This window comes from Podarcis tiliguerta (genome assembly GCF_965153285.1).
Source record: "Podarcis tiliguerta genome assembly, chromosome: 8".
Taxonomy (NCBI): Eukaryota; Metazoa; Chordata; class Lepidosauria; order Squamata; family Lacertidae; genus Podarcis; species Podarcis tiliguerta.
This window is the reverse complement of record NC_139541.1, coordinates 66,683,625-66,705,414: the sequence shown is the minus strand read 5'-3', so window position 1 is coordinate 66,705,414 and position 21,790 is coordinate 66,683,625.

The following is a 21,790-nucleotide window of genomic DNA, read 5'->3' as shown; positions in this document are numbered from 1 at the left end:
CGGAAGTAAATGCTCCAGGTTTTGAGCGTTTTTCAGAACCTGAACGTCCATTGCAGCTTCCGCTTGAGTGCAAGAAGCTCTTGCAACCAGTCAGAAGTCAAGCCTTGGTTGTCAAACATTTCGGAAGCCAAACGGTCTTCTGGATTGGATTACGTTCGACAACCAAGGTTTGATTGTATTTATATATATACCAGAATTGCCTTCTAAAAGGTTCTGCTCCCATAAGGCATATAGAGTTTGAATTTCCAAAGAGCCTTAAGCATGCCCAACTCTGTTGCATATAGGCCCATGTCTTTATTGAGCAGGTATGTCAAACGACGTATGTGCACAAAATCTAAGCTTACTGCTGAGTAAGGGTGAACGAATCTGTCAATTTCATCCCCCCCCCCCTTTTGCATTTTCCTAATTTTAAATTCAGGCCTATCTTTCCACAGAAATTTGTGATTTAAGGGTATTGTGGCTGAGTGGTCTAAGGTGCTGGCTTAAGGCTCCAGTCTCTTCTCGGGTATGGGTTCGAATCCCACCACTGCCATCGGGTTACTTTTCATTCTCAAATATTCCCAGATAATGTAAGTGAAAGAGATCATGGGAAACTTTCCCAAACCTTCAGAAATTTGTGTTTTTAAAAATAAAAAAAAGCTTCGTGAAAATTCACCAGCATTTTCTTGCAAATTTCTCCCACTGAACGCATGACGTTTCCACCAATATACACATTTTTTCCCCAAGTAATCTTCCCTAATATAATGTATATCTGTGTTTTATTTTCACTACATATGGATGCATTCTTATGCTCACTTTCCCCTAGCACATTCTTTTGTGTACACGGTTGGAGAACTGCATCACAAAATTCAGAGAAATGCGATTTATTTATTTGTTTATTTAGCATTCCACTATATGTAAGATAAAAACACAAAAATAAGAAAGAGGCAGACATATATACAGTGGTGGCCCGCAAGACGAATGCCTCGGAAGACGAAAAACTCGCAAGACGAAAGGGTTTTTCATTTTCTGAGTTGCTTCGCAAGACGGATTTCCCTATGGGCTTGCTTCGCAAGACAAAACGTCTTACGCCTTTTTTTTTTAAATGGCCAATGCATTCCTATGGGAAACCGTCAATACACATTGGTGCTTTGCAAGACGAAAAAACTCGTAGAAGGAAAAAACTCGCAGAACGAATTAATTTCGTCTTGCAAGGCACCACTGTATACTAAATCAATTGTGTCTTGAATTGTTATGTGTCAGGGAACTGCCTTCTGCTCAGGGGTGAGAGGAGGAAAGCCAGATGGATTACGGAGATCCCCCAAAGATTGTGGAAAGCAGCACTTCCTCAGCGGAGGAAGGAAGCCACGCCTCTAGCAGGGAAGAGATGCAGGGCTCGGAGGATGCGAGGCGGTGCCAGGACACCTTGCCTGAGCAAAGCGGGGAGGAGGGAGGCCCCCCTTTTACCCAAGCCTTCCTTGCGCAGTAGGCTTCCTTGCAGAGAGGGGAGGCGTAGTCTGGGGGTCAAGAAACGACTCTGCTGGAGAAGGTTTAAGGACCTCCCACTCTCAGATTCTGCTAGTGATTGAGCAAGACGTGGAATAGAGGTGCTCTGCCTTTGTAAAGGTTTTAGCACCAATAATAAAGCTTTTGAAAAGACCAGTGAGGCATCTTCCCTGATCGCTCTCGAGCAACTACCCGATAGCCATAACAGCATGCTTTAAAACAACCCTCTGTCCCAGTTGGAACATTTAAAGCATGAAATAACTCACCTTGGGTATCTTTCTCCAACATGTACAAATCCAAGGGGGTTACAGTTTAAGATTTTGACACCTTCTTTCAAGGTTGCTTTGACACTGATGAATAAGTTCTTGTAGAACTAAAATAGGTTTGCTAGCCTTAATATAGCACAGAGTTTTGCCTTCCAAAACTGGGGAGTTCTGTAGCATTTTATAAAGTCTCCTTTGGACAAAATGTTCATGAACAAATCTAGAGATATAACAACATGGTGAAAAGTAATCAACATAAGAAAACAACAACAAAAGCACTTGTTGATTGTTACTCTGGCCTTTTCTTTTCTGCAGCTGTAGTGAGAGTCAAGCTGCCCTCTTTTATTTTATTTTTACCCCATTGTTCTGCTTCTGTTTTGAATTGAACACACACACAAAGAAGCACAATCACGTGAATCAACAACAAGTAGCATGATGGACATCTGGAAAATCAGGTGTGTGCTCTATCTCATGAATGTCAGGGTGACTTGCAAGATGTTGCTAGAATCCATCTCCTGTCAGTCCCAAAACACACGGCCAATCTTCAAGGATGATAGGAGCTGCAGGACTGCATTGACTACCCCAGGTTATGGCATTCATTAGCATCATCTCCAACATTTACTAGTATTTATATTTGATGCCAACTTGCAGGGGTCAGGTGACAACAAAAAAGAAGTTTATAAAAACTCTCTTTAAGACTGGTACTCAGAGTTTGCTGTGAAAACTATTAATAGCCTTACAGTGGTACCTTGGTTCTCAAATGCCTTGGTATTCAAACAACTTGGAACACTACAAACCCGGAAGTAAGTGTTCTGGTTTGTGAACTTTTTTTGGAAGCCGAACATGCTCTGTTTTTAGTGCTATGCTTCCAATTTGAGTGTTATGCTGAGGTCTGTCTGTTCTTGCGGTTTATTTTGCATTTTGGTGGCTCTTCTTTGTTTTGTTTTTGTGACTATGTGGAACCCAGTTCAGCTGCTGATTGATTGATTGTGTAACTGTGGTACATTGTTTATTGCTTTCATTTTTTGGATCAATTGTCTCATTAGATAGTGAAATTCATGTTAAATTGCTGTTTTAGGGGTTGTTTTTAAAAGTCTGGAACGGATTAATCCATTTTGCATTACTTTCTGTGGGAAAGCGTGCCTGTCAGAATCGCCCTTGGACTCAGTGCCACTGACTGGACTCATCCACTTCAGCCCCGACTGGGCTAGGCGAGCTGGGTAGCACTTCCAGAGATCACCTTCTGCACAGGAACAGGTCAAAGTGCTGTGGACTCACAGCTTAGAGTTGTGAGCACCGGATTCACTTCCACAAGAAGACAGTCGTCGCACAGCAGAGTATAGCAGGGTATAGCAGAGCATAAGCGACTCGGAGAGCAGCTCTGTAGAATATCTTCTTTATTCTATCTACAACTATAATACACAACTATGTACAGAGCTAAATGAGGTCTAAACTGAAAAATGCTGAACTGCACTGAGTGTCTGCAGCTGCTCTTAGCAGCAACCTTATCTATACACACGATCTCTCTCTAACACTCAGTCTCTCTCCGACACTTTGATGTGAGGCTGGAGCGGAATAAGTAGAGAGCAGAAACCGCCCATCCTCTCTGAAGAATCAGCAGAGAACATCACCAGATTCTTGGATATGGGAGGGGTGAAATCTCCTTAGTGTCTTGGTTTTGGAATGCTTTGGTTTTGGAACTGACTTTTGGAATGGATTAAGTTTGAGAACCAAGGTACCACTGTAGTAGTAACAGTATTGCTTATACCTCCTCTTTCTTCTAACAGGATCCCAGGATGTCTAACTGTTTGGGTTTTCTTTAAGCTACATTAAAACAAAGCTAAAGCCATCAGACAAAGGAAAATACATCATATATAAGGCAACTTGCCAGTCAGAGATAGATTACATATTAGCCTTTAATGTGCCACCGGAAGAAAGGAACACAGCAAGCTGCCTTATACCAAATCAGATCTTTGGTCCATCTTGCTCAATATTGTCTACACTGTAGATTGACATTATATCACAAAATAATTATTGGAAATGTTAAAACAACAGCTGTGCATTCTTTACAACCACAGGCAATTCAGCACAGAGGAAATAAAATGCTAACCTTTGGACCCCAGAAAATTATTGCAGATAAGGAGCATAGGAACCCAAGGGTAGAGGGGAACGTGGTGAGCAAACCACCCAAAGGGCCAGATATAGAAGCTTGAAAGGCTGAATTTGGCCCCCATGACTGTGATTCCACATCCATATTCCAGTCACTAGGGTATCGGGGAAAGTGGGGGAGAAGGGGACTCTGAAATTATACACACACCCTCCTAAAAAGCAATTCTTAGAAGCGCTGCAGTTATCAGAGTGTGGAGTGCAGGACCCTGGAAGCCTAATCTTCCTTGTTTAGTCTCAGCAAATGTGCAGCCGGAAAACATTGCCATCCTGTTTTTCAGGTGGCAGCAGGCAAACAAGAATGAAGGAAAATACCGCAGCCCTCTGACAGACTGTGATTAATTTCCATTGTGCCTGACTTTTCCCCACGCTTTTCTGGAAGGGCGCTGCTCTTGCCTGAATCTCCCAGGTTCCCTTCAGTGCCCTTGAACCGAGGGAAGCTTCTGATAAGTGACTGCTGTGGACCCTTTTGCACCCATCAAAATGGCAGCTTCTTTGCATAGGGTTTTTTTAAAACTACAGTAGGTATAGCCTGCTATGCATCCTCTAGCTGCTGAATGGCTAATTGCCATTAACAGCCATATCAGGCACACCAACACTAGTGGGCAGAGGTGTCATCAGCCCTCACAATATTCCTTAGCAGGGGGCTCAGCCCTCCCATTATAGAGAGGACAGAGGAGGCTGAACCATTGAGCTGAGCTCAGCACAACATCATTGTCATGCTGCTCCTAAGTGGGGAAGAGGAGGAACCGTGGTCATAGAAGCTGCATGGGCACAGTTTCTTCTCTCCTGAGGCATGCGTAATGCCGGTCATGCACATGTCACAGGCGTGCAACACATGACACCCATGTGACATCATAGGTGTGTGACGTGAAACTGTGCCCCCTCCCAAATATTTGGCCCAAAGCAGTGCCTCCTGGCCTTACCCTCCACAAATTTATCGAATCCTCTTTTATGGTCATACAAGTGGTTGGCTGCTACTGCAACTAAGCAAGTTCCTTAGTTAAACTTTGTGCTGTGTGAAGAATGTCTATCTTACCTGTCCTGAATCTTCCAACATTCAGCTACTCTGAATATGCACGAGTTCTATTGCATATGACAGAGGAAGAAAAGCTTTTCTTTATCCACCTTCTCAATGACCCCTTGTATAAATTTATATCGCGTCACCTCTTCTCTAATCTAAAAAGTCCCAAATGTGGGAAGGGGATTTGCCCCATCCTTATAGTCATTCTGGTTACCCTCCTCTCAGCCTTTTTCAACTGTGCGATGACCTTTTTAAGGTGAGGCGATCAGAAGTATAGTATCCCAAACACAGCCACACCATAGATTTGCATAACGGCCTAGCGATATCAGCAGTTTTATTATCAATTCCTTTCCGAATGAAAGTAGGGAAATGCCGCAAGCAAAATATTTGCGTTGCACAGGAAAGCGCCAAATTCCTCACATGGCTTTGTCATTGTGTCACTGTCTGAGATCTGGCCCCTCCGTGACTCAAGCTGGTGATAGGAAGAAGGGAGGCATAGTGTTAGCCCAGCTGGTTATATCAAAGCCCTTGAACCGCGGGCTGCACAGTGCAAAGAGCACCTCCAGGCAAAGGAAACAGAAGGGCATTTTGTTATTCTCCTTTGAAGAAACTGTTCCTATGCAGTCAAGTAAATACTGCACACACACACACCCCTTCCTAGATCTCACATTTGAAGTGGGAGTGCAAGAGATCTTTGGGATTTTCCCATGTGATATTCAGACTTTTCTTTCCATTTCCACCATCCTCCCTCGTGTCGGCATATCAGGACAGATCATAGAAGGGGGCGAGATGACCTGTTCCAGATTTCTGTCCATTTCCCATGCTGGAAAGTCACGTTAGTTCATTGCCACAAAAACAATGAAGAGTCTCGTGGCACCTTTAAGACTGGCCGATTTATGGTGCAAACTGAGCAGGTAGAACTGCTGGTGGTGTTTAAAAACTCAAAAGGGATTAAATGGTTTTGCTGGTTGTTGTGCTAAAATAATATTACACACACATTCATTCTGGGGATGTATAGGGTATTAGGGGAGTGATAGTACCTCTGGTGGGGGACACGCCATGCCCCTTCTGGGGTAGTTTGCCAATCTTTCAGTGGATTACTGTATTTTAATATTTTGTTGGAAGCCGCCCAGAGTGGGTGGGGAGGTCCAGCCAGATGGGCGGGGTATAAATAATAAATTGTTGTTGTTGTTGTTGTTTTTTCCCCACCCTGCAACTAGATCAGGCATAGTCAAACTTGGCCCTCCAGATGTTTTGGGACTACAACTCCCATCATCCCTAGCTAACAGGACCAGTGGTTGGGGATTATGGGAATTGTAGTCCTGAAACATCTGGAGGGCTGAGTGTGCCTATGCCTGAACTAGATGTCACCTGTGGCTCCTAGAAGCTGTCAGCATTGGGCAGCAGCCACACCTCAGGAAACAGCTTTGACTGGCAGACTAAGGCTGTTGAGGTTAGCCAATGAATCTCAAACCCTCAGTGAGTTAGCAACTTCCCCTGCATGCAAAGACAGGCTCCAGAGGATTGAGTGGATGAGACCGATAGTGGGTCCATCAGTCAAGAACGTCCATGTGCTGAAGAGGGAAGTGAGGGGCAGATGGGGCTCCTCAACCTGAGAAGGTAGCCCATCTGGGAGAAGGAAAACTCTCCTAAACCTGCCCTGCTTTGTAAGATATCTTTGGGAGAAGAAACAACTAATGAATAAACCCTATACAAATCCAGAGTGGAGTCCCTGAATTGGTTGGGTGGCGCCTTGTATACATATTCCTGGCGACTCCTACAGCCAAGTGGTGCCAAATGTATTACTCTGTTTTGCTTTGGACCGCACCAGTAATAGACGATAGACACATTAACATTAATATATGACTAAATTAACATTGTCCTTCTGCATCTCTGCCATGAATACATTTTTGCAGCTTCCAAGACGGCCCAATACAAGTTCACATTACTGTCAGTCAAGCATTGTTCAATATTTGAATAACTAAGCAATCCACTCAATGAAAGACAAATTACCCATCAATTCAAATCGTGCTCAGTTAACTAGGCCAAAATGAAAGCAGATATGTACCCAACCTACTAGGAATGCATTCCAAACAAATTCTATATATGCTGCACACACAAAGTAACAGTAGATGTTCTGTTCCAGTTATGAACTAACCAATTCCATTACTGGATATGCTAACAGAGAAACTGAGCAAACCAAAGTCCAAAGTTTATATACACCTTCACCTTGGAATCACCAGGGACACACCTCCCCTCGGAGCATGCAGTTTGCATCCTCTGCCCACGTGCTAAGACCTGGAGACAGGTGGAGGTGTTGCCGCAAGAACAATTAGATCAGCCCTGGTGTAGAGGCTAATAGGAAAAAGCAAGAGGTTTGCCAGGCAGATCAAAGAGAACTCCACTGCAAGATGCCAATAGGAACAAAGCACAGTCACAGAATGGAAAGGTGGGTATGATACTAAGAGGAAAAGTGGGTGGGGCATTAAGTAAAATAAGTGCCTACTGCTAAGTCAGGCAGCTGCTCCTCCTTCCTACCCTGTACTCATCAGATAACATCATTTCTAAGGAAGTTGACTTTAGCCCTTTCGATGCATTAAAGCGCAGTTATCTAATCTTCAGTAGTGGATATACTGGTTGGCATGGAGGCATAGCTGTCAACTTTTCTTGTGAGGAATCCTATTCGGAATAAGGGAATTTCCCTTTAAAAAAAGGAAAACGTGGACAGCTATGCATGGAGGTTTGATGGGAATGAGAACCACCAAAAGTGAAAGCGACTTGCCTGGGACTATGGACTTGCCTGGGACTATGCAATGGACAGTTGTTGTTTTCTTCCCACAATCCCAGGCATGTGGCTTTCACTTTTGGTGGTTCTCATTTCCATCTGGCTTCCATGCCAACCAAGTGGATTCCTTCATCATCTGTCTAGAGCTTTGTTGCTAAACAGAAGATCCAGGATCCCTGATAGGTTGGATGATAACAAGGTACACCACCTCGCTGCATTGTTACAACAGCTTCAATGCTACACTCAAAGCTGTAATCCATAGCAGACGCTGATGATACATGTTTAAAGCCACTAGCTTCAGCGTCAAAGCCTAGGCAGAGGGCCTTCTCGGTAGTGGCGCCCGCCCTGTGGAACACCCTCCCATCAGATGTCAAGGAAATAAACAACTCTCTGACTTTTAGAAGACATCTGAAAGCAGCCCTGTTCAGGGAAGTTTTTAATGTGTGATATTTTAGTGTTTTTTGGTCTCTATGGAAGCCGCCCAGAGTGGCTGGGGAAACCCAGCCAGATGGGCGGGGTACAAATAAATTATTATTATTATTATTATTATTATTATTATTATTATTATTATTATCTTCACAGTCATAAGGTTTAGAACAGGGGTCAGCAAACTTTTTAAGCAGGGGGCCAGTCCACTGACCCTCAGACCTTGTGGGGGGCCAGACTATAATTTTTTTGGGGGGATGCAAGAGCACCACGAGCCCCAGTGGCTGCTTACCTGTGTATTGTGAGTGGCAGGGTCTGGCGGCGGCAGCACAATGAGCGGCGTGTGAAAGGGCACCGGAGAGGAGCTGCTTAAAATGGCAGCTGCCTGAGCACTGCTGCTGCTGGCACCAACAAAGCCCAGCCCCCTCCCTCCTCTAGACAGGGCAGGGAGAAGTCAGGAGGAGGGAGGGAGGAGATGCTGCTGCCGCTGTGTGAGGGAGAGGGAGGTAGAGAGAAAAAATGTGCGTGGTGACAATCCATGTGGCGATTCCTGGACCGCCCGCGGGCTGGATCCAGAAGGCAATTGGACCTGATCCCACCCACAGGCCTTAGTTTGCCAACCCATGGTTTAGAAACAGCCCCCCTTTGTCTCCTCCTTTTTCTAAAAATAAAAATAAAAGCTGAGGTTCTCACAACTCTGATTTTTTCTTAATTCAGTGCCCAATCCCATATGTTTTCTATACTTGGAAACAACACACCGTATATTTGGATAGAATCAACAAATACTCCACGGCCCTGGGATTCACACTGCATGAACAGCCTCCAGCATTTCTTTGGCAGCGTTCCCCTGATGTAGTAGCTAGACTTGTTAGCAAATGAGTTCTGATAACATCAATACCAGTGTCACGTGGCCCTCAGCCCAAAACGTTGCATCCATTTCAGCAGCACCACTTTGCCCAGACTTGCATTCTCTGCTACAGAAGCCAAAGCAACCAATTCACAATGCAAAAATGTTGCAAGTGACCAGCTTCTTAGAAAGATGGGGGGAGGCATATCTATAGGCATATTTCTTGCATGTTAGGCAATTTCGTGCCTGAGTAAGAAACTACAACTCAGGAATGGGAAACCTGTGACCCTCCAGAAATTGTTTGACTCCGACTCCCATCAGTCCCAGCCAACGTGGTCTATGTTCAGGGATGATGGGAGTTGTAGTCCATCTGGAGGGCATCAGCTTCTTCATCCCTGCTATAACCTCTGGATCTTAAAGTTTCCTATTTGCCAGAAGCAGCTAGAATCTTTGTGTGGCTCTCCTTGTGGTCAACAACTGAACCAGAAGGCAGAGAGCGCTAGTGCTCAGATTTTGCTTGCAGTTTCCCCATAAGAATCTGGTTGGCCACTCTGGGAACAGGATGCTGAACTAGATGGGCCTTTGGCCTGATCCATCAGACTCTTCTTATGTTCACAAGACTTTCCCCAAAGAATGCTGGGAATGGCAGTTTTTTAAGGGGACTGGGGATTGTCTCTCTGTGATGAGGAAACTACAGTTCCTAGGATCCTTTGGGTCAAGTAGTGTACCTTACTTGGAAGTCCTTTAAATGTATAGTTGCAGGGATGCAGGTGGCGCTGTGGTGTAAACCACTGAGCCTTGGGCTTGCCAGTTGGAAGGTCGGTGGTTCGAATCCCTTCGACGGGGTGAGCTCCCGTTGTTCAGTCCCTGTTCCTGTCAACCTAGCAGTTCGAAAGCAGGTCAAAGTGCAAGTAGATAAATAGGTACCGCTCCGGCGGGAAAGTAAACGGCATTTCCGTGCGCTGCTCTGGTTTGCCAGAAACGGCTTAGTCATGCTGGCCACATGACCTGGAAAAACTGTCTGCGGACAAACACCGGCTCCCTTGGCCAGTAAAGCAAGATGAGTGCCACAGCCCCAGAGTCGTTCGTGACTGGACTTCACTGTCAGGGGTCCTTTCCCTTTCCCTTTTCAATGTATAGTGTAGCTCTGCCCTTGTTGCTAAGGAGGAAGAAGCAGGCAAGCAGTGCCACCCCACCTCCAGACTGAATGTAGGTAAGAAGGCTGGCAGGTAAAGGCTGGCCAAGGGCAGACTGAGGTGGGTGGGGCTGTGCCCCATTTGTTCTAGTCAAGGGCGAGGCAGAAATGCCCACAGCATCACCCCTATAGGCATCCTGTCTGCCCCTCCACCAACAGCAGAGAAGCTGGACCAACATCGGAGACGACTTTGGGCAAGATCGCATCCCTTTTGGATGAGATCTCACCCCAGATTGGTGTGATCTTGCCTGAGATTGGTGCTAACAGCAGCACCACTGTCCCAGCGGCAGATGTGGCAGGGTGCGCAGTGGCAAAGTGGCTGGTGGAGGCAGCAGTGGCCGGGCAGCACTTCTTTCAAGTGGTGAAATGGGATGGCCCTAGTGCTAGATGGTAAATTTCCAAGCCTAAAGGTCAGGCAGCAGCTCCATCAAACACAAAAGCACCATCTCTTGTATTTATTTTCCCCCAAGCTGCATGGGGGCAACTTTTCCTCACTGAAGTACTTATCCACACTTTGCTTCACCAGTCTAGTATTTCCACCCCGAGCGATTCATTCTCTGCTTAAAAGTCACCGCAATAAATCACCGCAGGCAGGAGCCAAAATCCTTCCACTGAACTGATTTCAACAATGCCAGCAACACACAAATAATACCGGCCAGGCATCTAAGTTGAGAAATGGGAGTTCATGGTACGGTTCTCTGGAAAGGAAAAACTAAGGAGAGAAAACAAGCAAAGTAGCCAAGAAAGTTGCCCAAGGACCTTTCTCTGCCTCCCAGCCCTCATTATTTGCTATGGCATTTCCCAAGAGAAGTATTCTCCATTCTTGTGCCAGGCTTGCAGTTTTCCCTGCGAAAGGTTGTGCCACCCACAGAGTGTTGGGCTCTGGATGGAGATCTTTCATGTGTTGCATCTTCAGGAGGACTGGGACCGCTGGAGGCCTCCAGGGAATCTGGGCTGTGATTCCATATGCAAACTTACAATTCGAGATCTGAGTCCCAAAATTAGATTTTAAACAAAAGTCCTTCTCTGTAGACGTTCCCTTTGCATATACCCTTCCAATCCCTGAACACTATGGAGGGGCTGCGATGGACCTCTCTGAAGGTGTCTAAGAAGATGTCTTCAACTTTACGTGATAATAGCATCTCTCAGTTTTAGGTGACAACAGCATAAAATACTTATCTGTCACATTCAGTACACCGCAAAAAGAAACACAATGTTTAAGAAACCTGCCATACCATATGTCAGTGGAGGCCTCCACCCATTGCTCCTACGTTATGACATTCGCTGGGGCACCCTGGGAAAATTAACTTGCAGCTACCATGAGATTAAGGGACGCGGGTGGCGCTGTGGGTAAAAGCCTCAGCGCCTAGGGCTTGCCGATCGAAAGGTCGGCGGTTTGAATCCCCACGGCGGGGTGCGCTCCCGTTGTTCGGTCCCAGCGCCTGCCAACCTAGCAGTTCGAAAGCACTCCCGGGTGCAAGTAGATAAATAGGGACCGCTTACTAGCGGGAAGGTAAACAGCGTTTCCGTGTGCGGCTCTGGCTCGCCAGAGCAGCGATGTCACGCTGGCCACGTGACCCGGAAGTGTCTCCGGACAGCGCTGGCCCCCGGCCTCTTGAGTGAGATGGGTGCACAACCCTAGAGTCTGCCAAGACTGGCCCGTAGGGGCAGGGGTACCTTTACCTTTACCATGAGATTATTAAAAATAATAATAATAAAATTTGTATAGTGTCCATCTATAGATCTCAAGGCGGTTCACAACATTTGCCCATATACTTGCACAGAAAATACTATATCTAACTGAATCCATCCTTGCAATGCATCCCTAATTATCATTATTGTATAATTATAAGATTTTTAGACAGTTGTCTAATCTTATAAGAGGGCATGGCTCCGAAGGTGCATGGCTGTGACTATCACAAAGAGACCCCGTACTTCTGAATTTGCCACTGCACGAATCCAACATGTGGAGGGCCCTCCGTTAGAGACGGCTGCTGCAAGGGAAGCCCCTAGACTTTGCTTCTAGCAAAGGACCTAGAAGGATTTCTGCTCCTGCTGTGTTGGAATGTCCAAAGAGAACAGGACAACCATTGAGGCATGCCTGGGTGGACCTTGGCCTTCAATGGTGCCACGTAGCTTTTGTTTTTCCTGAGAATTTCTGCTTATGCATTAGACTCAAAATAGCTTCAAATATGTGTGTTGCTTAATACTATACCATAATAGTGAACAGCAGGAACCAGCTAAGTTTTTAACGAAAGTTGTTTTGGGCCCAAAACACAAGTCAGATTGGACAGACTGCAGAGCAACTCACAACAGATCAGTTGCTGATCTTGTGTCCTGTGCACACCCCTAACTGTTACAATTCATACTACACAACACAGAAACAGGTTTATTCCTGGCTCCACAAGAACTGGTAGCTGGAGAGCTAAGATTACTATCAGCATTCTGGTGCTCAGTTCATGGTGCCAGCAAACATTATGAACTGAGCCAGCGATTACAAAACTTTAGTGGCATCGCTAATGAAAGCTGAACGTGGCAAACCTTGGTCTTATCTAGCAAGGCAATTCTTCAGGACTTATGCTCACTTTTACAGAGGCTTGTTGATAAAAGAATCCCATCAAAAGTCATGACATCGGTGGGTCCTTTCTTTGACCAACTGCTTCTTGGTTGCTGGAGTTGAGAACATTCTGATGAATAGTTCACGTTCTGAATGAGGAAATGTTTCTAACTGCAGAATCAGCCACACTCTGTGTTACCCTGCTTGACCAGGAGCGGAGAGAGTGGAAGAAGCTGCTTCATCTGCTCATGGATTAATTAATTTTGTACAGGTTACCAGATTGTGGGTTAGGAGTCTAGTTCTAGGCCTGTGAGGGATTTTAGGCTCAGAGTTGATTCATGGGGGCAGGGAAGCTTTTGGGAGCTGGGTCAGGCTATGTGTGCTGGATTTTAGGATTTATTGCAAAGGGTGTGTAATGGTTCTAGGGGTTGCTCGTGTGTAAGCCGGTGCAAACACCTGGCTGGATTGCCTGGGTGAACCTTTTCTGTCCGGACAGCCTCTCACCCGTGGCTGTCTCAATCGCTGGCAGAATCCGTCAGTGGGCGTTTCTTAAACTTCTTTCAGCAAAGAAGCTCTTTGACGCCCAGTCTTCTCCTACTCTTTCTGCGCGAAAGCCTTCTGCGCAAGCAGGGCGTAGGCAACGGAGGACCTCTACTCTCCCCACTGGTCCCCGGCAAGGAGTCATGGGACCGCCTCGCCGCTTCCCCCATCTGTCCCCCTTCTCCACTGGTGCTATGCTGATTCTCTTCCCCAGAAGATGGGCTGCCTCTCCCAATCCTGGGATGCTCTCTGGAATCCCTCTGGATTTTGCTCTCTCCCTCCGGCACTGATGGCAGTTCCCTGACAGGGTGGTATCCAGCTAACTTGTTCCATCAGCACAGGGATTTATGCTAGCATGAGTGAACTGCCCCTCTTTCCTGTGAATGCTCCAGAGAGTTGAGGGGAAACCTAGAACAGATTTTTGGGGGTGCAATGAGAGAGAAGAGAAGGGAGTTCTGTTGCACAAGAATAACCCCTGGTGCTGATGGAATGAGCCCAAGGGTAATTGCACCTGGAATATCACAGGTCAGCCTTCCATTAAATATATATCAAGAGCCTGGTAAATACCATGGATTGTGGATTCCTCTGAAAAGGTCCCACTGGTTCCTGGATCCACTTTTTCATAGTGCTTGATCTTTTGTGCCAGCTCTGTGCCCTGTTTAATTTGTAACCAGGCCTCATTAGTGTTCCCCCTGTTCCAATTCCACTCAGTTAGGAGAAAAACAATACTTGCAACTCCCCAGTTGCAAATAACAGGGAAGTTATCTTGTGTGAGTGTGTTTTGCATTGAAAATGAAACTGCTTCGTGTGTGTGTGTGTTTGTATTTGTTTGTGTGTGTGTGTTTATATGCTAACTTGGCAAAAGGACCTTTCCCACTTTGCAAACAAAGCCTGCAAATGCAAACCCAAGCACCCCTGATACAGATACATAGGAATAGATATCATATATAGAACAGATGTCATAAACGCTGACTGATAAGGACCTCCCTAAACTCTTATCTTATATAATTCCCTTATGCGAGATAAGGGTTTAAGATGGACCTTATCTGTGTGTATTTAGGAAATCTGTGTGTACAGTGTGTGTATGTGTTGTTGGCATCCGTCTGTCTCAAGTATACACACCAGGCAGGGGTGCCAATTTAAATGAAATATTGGGGGCACCCGCACCTCGCTTTCCCACTGAAAAAAACCACAGTGTGCTTTTGGGTGCCACGTGGGATTGAAACCCCAAAAAAGCACTTGGGGGTGCAAGAACATGCAAGATCATGGCACCCAAAATGGCCACTGAGATATCATGCAAAAAAGGGGGATGTCCTGGTTTTTATTTGCGGGGGGATTGGAAGTTATGCAGGTGGAGACAGAGCAACCCATTGACTGATATGAGGAATGGTTCAAGGAAATGCTGCTCATTCCTCATAGCTGTTCCAGGAATTTCTCCCCATAGAGCTGGGAACAATATTAAACATCAAGCTCAGAAGCAGAGCACCTGCTTCGCATGAAGAAGGTCCCAGGTAAGTCTGGAAGAGACTCCTGCCTAAAACCCCACACAGCTGCTGTCAGTCAGTGTAGCTCAACGGACTGAGCTAGATGGACCAATGTTCTGACTTGGTATAAGGCAGCTTTCGGCATTCCTGTCCTGATTTGGATGCTCTGCTGCACATCCACAGCATGGTATGAGCTTATCTTTTGAATCGAGAACCCAGTGCCAGGCCAACAGGTGTCATTCCACTGCCTGTAGGGAAAGAAGTAGTCAGAATCAGCTCACAGCCAAGCTGCCAAAGCAACAACAACAACATCTCCGCGGTGGTCTCCGGGCAAACTGGCACGCTTTCAAAGGTGACACAAAAGAAAAGCAGCCATGGCTGAAAGCACTGGGCTGGGTGATGGTGTGTTTCAACTTGTCTGGCCTCTCTTGCTCTCAGCCACCCCTAATCCTGGAATGGCAGATCAGTCACGGTCTCTCAACTGGCAATGTGTTAGGCTTCTCACATCACCAGATAAGGAGAGCCTTATAAACATCCCTTTTTCTGTTTGTGGACAACACATCACTGGGAATGTGGAAAACCTGCTTTATACCAGGTGGTACTATTTGCCTATCTAACCCAATATCGTCTCTTCCAGGAATTGGGAAGTTATGTCCCTCTAGATCAGCCTTTCTCAACCTGTGGGTCCCCAGATGTTGTTGAACTACAACTCCCATCACCCCTAGCTAGCAAGGCCGGAGCTCTGGGATGATGGGAGTTGTAGTCCAACAACATCTGGGGACCCATAGGTTGAGAACCGCTGCTCTAGATGTTGTTGGCTTCCAACTCCTATCATCCCCAGCCAGCACGGCCAATGGGCAAGGATGTTGGGAGTTGGAGTCCAACAACGAATGGAGGATCACAGCAACCCCAACCCTGGTCTTCTCTGACTTAACAGTGGCTCTCCCAGATCCCAGGCAGAGGTCTTCCCTATTACCTGCTGCCTAACTCTTTTAACTGCAGGTGACAAAGCTTGAAAATGGAAGCTTCAGTCCATGCATTGTAACACCAAGATACAGTACCTCCCCAAGTGAATGAAGCCAGAGAAGATCGACATCTGCAGTCATCTTACTGGCAGTCCTGTCTACCACACTGTGTCATCATGACCCCTGAATCCAGCAGGAGTCTGGACATAGAGTTGGAGGCTGCAGGAGCACCAAATGGGGAGTGCTCAGAACTGAAGATAGGGACACCATCGTGTCTCAGGAGCCTGCAGAGGAACTTCCAAAACCACCAAGCCTGTAGGGCCGGGCACCTTCCCCATAGTCTGTAAAAAAACAGGTGCTTCCCATCACACATCACCAGTCCTGCAGCACAGGAAGAACACTGGGTTGGGGGTCTATGGAATGGAGAAAGAGTGGCCATATGTAGGCTAGAAGACTGACTCTTTAAGACTATGATGTTCTCTACAAGGATGAAGAAGAAGAGTTTGGATTTGATATCCCGCCTTATCACTACCCGAAGGAGTCTCAAAGCGGCTAACATTCTCCTTTCCCTTCCTCCCCCACAACAAACACTCTGTGAGGTGAGTGGGGCTGAGAGACTTCAGAGAAGTGTGACTGGCCCAAGGTCACCCAGCAGCTGCATGTGGAGGAGCAGAGACGTGAACCCGGTTCACCATATTACGAGACTACCACTCTTAACCACTACACCACACTGGTTCTCCATACAAGGGGATGGAGCCTGGAGGAAGTAGCCTGGAGGCAGAGACTTAAAGGGCCTCAGTCTGCTCCCACTTGTTGTCAGAGCAAGTTGCTCACTTGGAGCTGTCCATGGTGTGATAGCCCTTGACCTGCCTTGTTGACGAATGTTGGATGATTCACGAGAGACAGAGAAGGAGGAACAGAATTAGATAGATTCACCCATCACAAATTAAAAGTAAAGATTTCCTTTTTTTAAAAAAACAATCCCACCTAGTTCAAGCTCTGAAGAAAAAGCTTGACATGCAGACTTCTAATTCCATTTTCCCCCCAGAGGGCTTGGCAGGAAAAACACTCCCCAGTTGGGTTTCAGCAGCATTACCTGGAAGGATTGTTAGCTAATTAGTATGGCATGTGCGCTGCTGAACTGATGGAATGTTTTGGAGGCCTTGTTACTCATCCAAGCAACCAAGCACAGAAGGGATGAAAGAACCACCTTTCAGACTCTATGCCCTCCATTGCTTCCAATAGTTTCTTTTGTTTTGCTGTTTCGTTGCTATACATAACACTTCACTGTCTGGGGGAAACACACACATAATTTTTTTTCCTGATTATGCTCTGTACCATGAGGTAATGTGCAATGTACGGATTGCCAAGGTATGAGGTATAATCAGTCTCTTAACCTTAAGCCAAGAAATAGCATTCTCTATGAAACTGAATATCAATATACACATCAAGGCTTTGAGATTAGACCACTGAAGAAGCCCAGAAAACTACCTTGGGAGTGTGCTACCTGCATGCCCCAGTAAAAGGGCCCCATCGGGGACAAACAGCGGCCTCTTGATTACTTGGACTGCCAGGTGCAAAACGCCGGCACCCTGTCTACAACTTCATTAACATCCATCTACAACTTCACTAGCATCTCTTTGGTATTGTGAACAACTTCGAACTTATCTTTTGTTGGTATCTTCATGAACTTACCTGAAAAGATAAAGAAAACAAAAGACTGAGCTAAGCACTTGAAAAATCCATTGAAATCAGAAATTATAAGTTCATCTTAGGTTGGGTAGTTTGTAAGTCTTTATGGCTTTGCATAAGTTTTTGTATTTTTCTCAGAAGTTTGATAAAGAATGCATAATTATTTTGGTAATTATTGTGTGTATATTAGTCGCCAACATCTTGCATGAGTCGTACTACTAAGATATGGTAGATAGCAGTTCTCAGATTTTTCAACCTTCGGTAAACACTCTTTCGGCCCAGTGGGCCCCTTGAGCATCTTCCATAGGATCAGACCTGGCATCAAGGGGCATCCTTGGGTAGCTACTTGGAAGATACCTGGTGCTGTTCCAAAACCTGACCTCCAATTTTTTGAAGACTTTCTTCCCCTGCGAATGGGAACACAGGTTAAATTTGATTCATTTTGCATTTGAAAGTAAGCTGAACCAATTTGTGCTTTCCAAAACAATACAGGAAGCAAAACAAAGCCGTCTCCCGAAATTTGCATTCCTCCAAATTTTGAAATGCATTTCTCCAGTCGAGTAATGTGTAGAACAAGAATGCATATACTGTGCCAAAGCGTGCAAAAAACCCCAGCATATATTTTAGTGAAAATAACATGTAAATGCATTCTGCAAGGTGGTCACGGGTAGTGTGCCTGTTTTTCTTTCCATTAAACATTTAACCAGTGCTTTGCTGCCTTTGTTTTCTGATCTAAAGAAGCTACATGAAGGTGTTACCACCTGACAACATCCCCTGAGTTTTGATTAAAGAATGGGAAGGCAGGAGTCAAGGGCCTGATGTTGATGTGCTTGCTGATTTTGTTTTTTGGGTAAATCCTTCTTTTCACCTTATGGGAGGAGGGGAAACATTTCTTTGCCGATTCCTACAAAATTAAAAAGACTTCCCTTTAAAAATAACCAATGGGGTATGTCAAGCACAAAGCAGGCAGCTTCCCCATCTTTCCGTACTTACAGGAAAAAATGCAGCTGAGAACAGAATGGGATTTCCAAGAAAAATTGTCTAGTCATTCATAAGCCACAAACTGAGTCACTAAGTGAAAAAGACTCCTGCAGCTTTAAGGGTTTGGTGGAAGATGGAATTTCGGTAGGTGCAGCTTGCATGATTAGTTCACCTATTGAAATTCTCTCTTCTACACAGGGATGCAGAAGCTTGCCCTCACCTGCATCTCTACGCCTTCACCCAAGGGTAAGGTAAAAGGACCCCTGGACAGTTAAGTCCAGTCAAAAGTGACTATGGGATTGTGGCGCTCCTCTCGCTTTCAGGCCGAGGGAGCCAGTGTTTGTCCACAGACGGCTTTCCGGGTGATGTGGCCAGCATAATTAAACTGCTTCTGGCACAATGGGACACCGTGACAGAAACCAGAGCATATGGAAACACCATTTGCCTTCCTGCCACAGCAGTACCTATTTATCTACTTGCACTGGTGTGCTTTCGAACTGCTAGGTTGGCAGGAGCTGGGACAGAGCAATGTGAGCTCTCTCTGTTGCAGGGATTCGAACCTCCAACCTTCTGCTCGGCAAGCCCAAGAAGCTCAGTGGTTTAGACCACAGCACCACAGTGCCTGACAGATGTTATTGGACATGCATTATTGGTCATGCTGGCTGGGGCTGATAAGAGGCCTATCTAGTCCAGCACCCTCTTCTCATAGTGGCCACCCATATACCTGTGGGAAACCTTCAAGCAGCGCATGAGGACAAGAGTACTCTGCCCTCCTGTTGTATTTGAACGCATTCTCGCTTCTGACCATGGAGGCAGAAGCACAGACATCATGGTTTGTAGCCATTGATAGTCTTCTCCTCCACGAATTTGTCCAGTCCACTTTTAAAGCCATCCAAGTTGGTGACCATCACTGCTTCCTATTCCCATAGCAAGTTCCATCGTTTAACTATGCACTGCATGAAGAAGCATGTTCTTTTATCAGTCTTGATTATCCCAGCTTTCAGGATGTTCATAAGCTGTAGTGGTATGAGAGAGAAACTTTTCTCTTGCCACTTCCTCCATGCCACGCATCATTTCATAAACTTCTTCATTGCCTTTTCTCTAAACTAATAAATAAATAAATCTCAAATTCAGTAGCTTTTCCTCGTAGGGGAACTGCTCCGTCCTCTTGATCATTCTGCTTACCCTTCTCTGAACCTTTCTCAACTCTTCAATACCCATTTTGAGGGGAGGCAGCCAGAACGGTGCGCAGTATTCCATATGCGGTCACACCATAGATTTGCATGACGACATTCTGATTTGGGCAGTTTTCCTTTCCTAAGGATTCCTTGCATAGATTTTGCCTTCATCGCAGCTGCTGTGTGCTGGTTCAGTATCTTCAGGGAGCTATCCACTGTGACTCCAAAGTCTTGTTCCCAATCCATCGCTGCCAGTTCAGACCCCATAAGCATACAAGTGAGACCTATATCTATATATCAACTATATCTATCGAATTTGCCCTCCCATGCATTTGTCATTTAACCTTCCTAGTGGGAAATGTTGCCCAGAAACATCTTGAGGACCCACCTCCTCCCAAAAAACCAACCCTCTTCTAAAACAGAGCATGATTGCTATTGTGTGGTTTTGAAAAATGGTAATCTAAAGACTAAGATGGATATATACCATACTTTTCTATCTATAAGACGCCCCCATATATAAGATGCCCCTATTTTGGGTGCTGGAGGAGACTCTTGAGAGTCCCATGGACTGCAAGAAGATCAAACCTATCAATTCTGAAGGAAATCAGCCCTGAGTGCTCACTGGGAAGGACAGATCGTGAAGCTGAGGCTCCAATACTTTGGCCACCTCATGAGAAGAGAAGACTCCCTGGAAAAGACCATGATGTTGGGAAAGATGGAGGGCACAAGGAGAAGGGGACGACAGAGGACGAGATGGTTGGATAGTGTCTTCGAAGCTACAAATATGAGTCTGACCAAACTGCGGAAGGCAGTGGAAGACAGAAGTGCCTGGTGTGCTCTGGTCCATGGGGTCACGAAGAGTCGGACACGACTAAACGACTAAACAACAACAACAACAATTTTGGGTGACTCAAATTTAAGAAATGGGGGGAGATGGCACAGAGTTGTGGAGCTTTTTTGTGTTGTAGGGGGGATTACTCAGGGTTGTTGAGCTTTTTTAAGGGGGGAATTGCCGAAAATCGCTCCCCCACATGCATCACAAAACCCACCTCCTACCTGTCCCATCGCCTGCAGAAGCTGCCAATCACCTGCCCAACTGTTGGAGCGTCAGCCAATCAACACCACCCATTGACGCAGCAACCAATAACACGCACAATAGCCGCTGACAGCCTTGGCAGCAACCAATCAAACGTCCACCCTATGCACTACCCATGTATAAGACGGCCCCCACTTTTAGCATGATTTTTAAAGAAAAAAACATAGTCCTATACATGGAAAAGTATCTATAGGTCTCGCTGCAAAAGGCTTTCCATAAGCATCCACCCCATTCACTCCCATTTGCTGCTCTTGGTACTCGCTTGATGCATGAGAATGGCACCAATTCATTTTGGCTGCTCATTTGTTCCAAAACGAGTGTGCACCCCATCAAACAAAGTTCAGGATGCCAGGGCAGGTGGGGCGTGTGCATGACTGACGCATGCCCTTGGCATTCTAAGCCGACAGCGTTCTCATCATCTCTTTGCATGGGCAAGGTGCTTTATGAGACTCGTTATTACCGAGGCAAATATTACTTTTGGATATTGACTCACTTGATGAGTTGATCAGCGCTTTATTGTAGCCTCCGGTTAGTGCAATCTTTATGACATCCAGGAGAACTTAACCATTAACAGGCTAATAGGAAGAAGCGCCACAGCAGCTGATGGAGTTTCTGAAGGTCAGAGATAATTCTCTAAATTGCTCGACTTCCCTCCCATCCCCTCCAAACACACCTGTGAACTGGGCTGCAGCGAGACTGTTGGGTTTTAATAATGAACTTTGAGAGATAACTATGGGAGAGGATGGCATTTTAATCGCCATGATGTAATGCAATCCGTCAACTTCTCCTGCCATTCAAAAGGGAAAAGCACTACTAGGGTGAGTTACTGCAGCAGTTAATACACATTGCAGGCTCTGTGTTCTTTTGAACTGCTGCTATAACTCACAGGAAGACTATCAAGAAGATCAGGCCCATCTTCTTTGAGGGCCATTTTTGCGGTCATTTAATGCAAAGTCCAGGGCAGTAGCCAGAAATCTGGTGAGGAGGTAAGAAATCATTGCAGAACAGCCAGAACAAACTAGCCATGATGCCAAGCTTTACTTCCACTGGTGGAGACCGTATGCCTCTGAATTCTAATTGCTGACGCTCACAAGTAGGGAGAGTGC